Source organism: Uloborus diversus, chromosome 9, assembly GCF_026930045.1.
Source record: "Uloborus diversus isolate 005 chromosome 9, Udiv.v.3.1, whole genome shotgun sequence".
Classification (NCBI taxonomy): domain Eukaryota; kingdom Metazoa; phylum Arthropoda; class Arachnida; order Araneae; family Uloboridae; genus Uloborus; species Uloborus diversus.
The window spans coordinates 82,680,668-82,686,410 of NC_072739.1; positions in this window are offsets into that span (position 1 = coordinate 82,680,668).

A 5,743-nucleotide genomic window follows, 5' to 3' on the forward strand; every position below is an offset into this window, starting at 1 on the left:
CGGGAAAAAAAGCTAATATTTGCTTGGAATGGCTCTGAAGCAGAACAGATTGCAAAAACTCGTGTAACGCGAAGTAAAGAATTGCCGAATTAAGCTACACAGCGTTTTAGAAAAGGGTGAAAAAAGAACATTAAAAATAAATTGATTTACAAAATAAAAATAAAGTTAACTGAACATGACATTGGTAAATTAAAAAAAAAAAAAACGTACGGGGAGAAGGGGGGTAAATTAACAGCATTATAAATAAATAAGGAAGGGGTAAATTAGCATTTCATGGTTTAAAAGCATAGTATTCGGCTTACGTTCAAGAGGCTCACACACGTTATTCCTTATGATACGAAATAACTTAGTTATGTAGAAAATACAAAATACTGTAAAATCATTTATATTTACGAGACTTTAATTTTCGCAAGACTTCCTAATCGCGAAAATTTAAGCTTCGTGATTTTTTTTTTTTTTTTTCCAGCTTTCAGTTTTATTCATAAGAAAACTCATGAAATTTTTAGCTTTCGAAATCGTGGATATCTTTATTTTTATGAAACTTAGTGCTAAAACGTGAAAGAATAGGAAATACATTTAAGAAAGTTCATGACATGCAGTAAGGTGAAAATATTACTAAAAAACGTTTGCTTTTCTACGTAACATTTAATTCATATTCACACATAACCTTTTTTTTCTTACACTTAAAGGCCATTCCACCGTCACGTGCGGGGACGAAATGACGCTTAAATTTCATTAACATTTTGTTATATCTCTTAATATTTTAATTAAACAGGTGAAAGCATGTTTTTTAATCTTTACATTTGTTGCAAAGATACTCCTGACACTGCTATATTTTTATTATACAATTTTGTTTTTTAAATTTATTTGCGTTCGTCACGTGCGAAACATCCAAAGTCAACCACTTGTAACTGGGCTTTGGATTAATTAACATATTTGCTCTATCAATACATTAATTTTAAAATAAATAGCAGATTTTGAGGGAAAAGGTCCCAATGTAAAGGAAACACATCTCATTTGTTAAGAAACAATCGTTTAAACCATTGAAAAAAATTATGACTTGGACCATTCCATGAAAAAGTAGTAATTTTTTCCGCACGTGATGTGGTTCATCTATCTTATTAAGAAGCAGTTATTTAAAAAAGTAATGACGATATCTTTTGCTTAAGGAATCACGCATTCGTTTGTAATTTGTTAATCAATAAAATTTGTATCATTTCCGTTTTAAATTATAATTTTTAATGAAATATATGAGGCGTCACGTGCGGGACAAAATTACCATTTTCCGTGGAATGGCCCTAAATCGTGTGACGATTAAATTCATTATTTTCGCAGTACAACATTAGAAGCCAATAGTTCGCCATATTTGGCGGAAGTGCCAGTAGTCAAACCATCGTTTACAGTTAGGACACCATTATGATTTTAGTTTGTTACTTGTTATGGTTTTTAAACTACTACTGATTACGTTGCTCACTGACACATGGATATCACGTGTTATGCATGACATTGCTTTTTACGTTGTGAATTCTGTTTAATTCTGAATTTTTATCACTAATGCTGATTTGCGAACAAATCCGTATTGGGCTTTGCTTAAGTATGCAATATGTTGTCAGATCCTCCTTTGATTTTTGAGAGTAATTCAGTTGTGAAACAATTGTGAGTGTTTGATTCAAAGACGATAAATTGTTAGTCTGTTCTTAGGAAAATTCTGACTTCTGGAACACTCGAGTTTTCTCCAGTTGGGGCTATAATTTCCAAACTTTTGTATGCAGAATGATGTTATTGAAAAATGATCGTCTTTTTGGCGGAACTATTAGATAGCTAGGTTACATTTTGTGATTTTGACGGTGAAATTTTCAAAATTTTGAAGAATAGTTTTGAAAATTTGAAGACTACAAAGAAATTATGTTCGAAGCCCTAATAAGATGAAGATAAGAGGTAAAGTCTTACGTTTTAAATCAAGGTAAGTTCGTGTTTGATAATTCTAGGTTTCGCGATCTTTTTCAACAGTGTCGATTTTTATGTATTATGCCGATGGTTTCTTTTGAACGTACTACAGGTTTTTTTTTTTTTTTAGATGTTGTATTTCCTCAATAAGTTTTAACATTAACGCATACGGAAAAGTCTTAAATTGCATTTAAGCTTACAAAATATATGATAGTCGAAAATGCATTTAGAGATATAAAGTTAAAATAGTGATTTTTTTTAACTGCACCTGACCTTCTGAGAAGATTGAATAAAGCACTCATGATAAGGGAACTTTTACAAAATACGTTTTCCGAAGTAAATTACTGTAATAGCTAGTTAGAGTGTATGAATGGATTGTATTATCTACGAATTATTGTACTTATATATCCTGTATACTTAGTCTGGATTGTTTTTTACTGTTCCCATAGTTTTGAGTTTAAAATATATTTTGTTAATTAATATTTCATTATTTCTCTGAAATAAGGACAAAATTACCCTTGATTTATTTAAATGTTTAATTTAGGACTCAAGTTAGTAAAACTTATCCTCTTAGTCAAAACGGATGTGAGCAGTTATGAATATAATGCTTGAATTTCAATTTCGTTATTGAGGTATGTTAATGTTTATGAACTATAACCTTATAAATTATTTGAATTCCTTGTTCATATTATATGTACCATAATTAGAATTTTGTTTCTGAAATTAAAAACTTGAAGAAATGACTTATCGATGGGTAAATATTTGTAAAAATCTTATACAATATGGATTGCTCCGTCAAAACAGATTCGCACGATTAGGCCCAAAGAAGTGTTTTAATGTTTAAACTGTAATCGCTTCAACAATTACAATCTTTCAATAATTTTTGGAAAACTGAAAATAAAGTAGAATTTACGCGATTTGGCACTTTTATGTCATTTAAACGCGATTAATCACCGCGTATTATGAAGTTTTTTTTTAAATTAGAATTTGATTAATGTTTTTTCCAACGCCCAATTGAATTTAAAAAAACTACTTCCCACGATTTTTTGTATAATTTACTTTTATCACTAAAGAATTTCATAAGTAAAGACGTTAGACTAGGTTTTTATTTCAGACTGGTCCATTCCTCCGAAATCTTGGTTTCTACTATTACTCGTTCTTACTACATATAACATTCAGCTTTTGTTTCTGAAATTAAAATCTCTAAAAAAAAGAGTTTTATCTTTGAGTTAATCTTTGTAAATTGTTTAGGCAGTATGTGTTGCTTCATCAAAGTGAATTTGAATGATTCGGCGTGAACAAGCAATTTAATGTTCAAACTGCATTTCTATTCCTTGCTCTTACTATGCGTGTCATGTTGAGCTTTTGTTTTTAAATTTAAACCTCTAAAAAAACACCTTTTGCTTAATATTTGTAAATTTTTTATTTACTATGTTTTGCTTCATCTCAACATGTTTGAAGGATTAGTTGTGGATAATCGATTTAATGTTCCACTTGTACTTCTATTCCTTGCCTCTATTACATATACTATATCATGTTGAGCTTTTGTTTCTATAATCAAAATCTGTAAGCAAAAATTTTTTTCCAGCTAATATCTGTAAATATTTTAGTTAATATGTGCTGCTCCATCAAAACAAATTCGAAAGATTAGACATGAATAAAAGATTTAATTACTAAAACATTTCAAACATTTATTTTAAATGCAGTGAATATATATCATATGTAGATACCCTTTGAACGAATTACTGATCTGATTAATCAAAGTCGAAACCAGTTTTATATCGAATAAGTAGCAGAGAAAACAAGAAGGCTGTTTTAGTTTAGCTTTACCATTTACGTCACATAACTCCCCACACACTAGTAATGAATTTTGTTAATGATTTGCAAGCATTGAAGAGTTTTAGAAAAAAAAGGGGGCCCCGCTTCCTACTTGCCAGCGTTCACGAACCCCCGAAGATTGTCTCTCAGTATAATTTATTTCTCATAGTTTTAAATATTCTGAAAGGAACAACAGAATTAAAATAAGCGTTGCGATTCGAACGAAATTAAAATCCCACTCCTCATCGCGTAGAAAAAAAAGAGCTTGATATATCTAGAACACTACTAAACACTTGCCTCCTTCCAAAGAAAAAAAGAACTTCATGAAAATACGCATAACAATTTTTTAAAAAACAACGCTTCGAAGCCACTCTCGTGGGGTCTAAACATACTTGTACCGAATTTCACAGCAAGGGGCGCCCGGGACGCGAAGTTATTCTGTACACAAGTTCATGACTGTGGGTGCTATGGGATCTCCTGTGTGTGGACACAGTTACCCCCCAGACATCCTTTCACAATTTCTTTGGCGTAACTTTTTTTGAATCCTCATATATATAATAATGAATTCACCGATCGAGTACGTTCTGATGTTAACAACAATGAAACTCACACACAGTGATGAATTAGTATGATAATTTTCGGTTTTGTTTGACATGCGGGAAAAATGCTTTATTTTGACAAAGCTGAACTGGAGCCAGTAACTTATTTGTTTTACTAGTAAGACTCATTTTAGGGAAATGAAGAAACGAAAAAGTGGTCAACGATGAACGCTATCTACTGAAGTTTAGGGTTCATCCTCCGCAACCAGGGTTAAAATTTCAACTACCAAAATATCATCAAACCGGCATGGCAGTTGCGTTCAAACGTAGAAGCAATTTTCACCCGTCATACCTTGACGGGCGATTTTCTAGTGCATAGAGAAAACTCACACTTTTGTAGTTGACAGTACTTACAACCAGCTCTTCAAAAAAAAAAAAAAAAAAAGATTACTTAAAGTAAAAAAGCATTAAAATTTTTTCGTAAGATTCAAAAACGAGCTCCGAACCTCAAATCCTTTCTGCTGGTAAAAACAAACACGTTATCTTGATAGATTCAATCAAAATATTAGTCATCACTTTTATTAACGTGTTTTAAATCGCTTCACCTTTAATCGCTGAGAACCAAAACAACCTCACTTTTCCAAAACATGTTTCTCTTTTTTTTTTTTTTGTTCTTCCACAACATTTCTCCAGCCAAACCCGCCTCTCCGTTGATCGTTTCATCAGATTGAACGCTCTTCTTCCCTTACGAAAAAAACCATTTTGAGGTATTAGCTGGCTGCGGGCTTACTTCTTCCCCACAACGCTTCTTTTTCATTGATGGTCACTTTTTATGAGTAATGCGAAATTCACATTAATAACTACCGAATCCGGAGAGGAACCTTATCAAGAGCGAGAGAGGACAATGATAGTAATGAGGAGATGTCCTGGAGGGGAATTTGAGTTGAAAAGCCTAACAATGGGGCTGACAGTTTGATGCGAACAAATACTTTAATTGTGAGGAAGGATGTGTTGCTGTGGAAAAGGTATAAAAGCGATACATATTAAAGTGTTATGGTTTTTTCTCTGTTTATAAAAGTAGTGAATGGTTTCATTATTTCCATTGTATTACAGCTCAATCCATTCTTTCAATAATTTTTAAAAAGATGAAAAAAACATAGAATAATGTTTTTTAGTTCTAGAGACTTTCTATAAGCGTGGTTCGCATTAAAAAGTAAGAAATAAAATGAATATATGTTTTCGTGATTAAAACATTAAAAAAATTGCTGTTGATCTTAATATCTTTAAATTTAGGATAATTCTACAGTACCAATAAAATTTAAATTTAAAATTGCGAGAAGGAAAAATAGAGGTGGTATAGTAAAAGCTATTCGTAAAAAGCTTTATACCGCCTATTTATTTTTCTCTCAATTTTCCATTTAAATTTTATTGACTGCTGT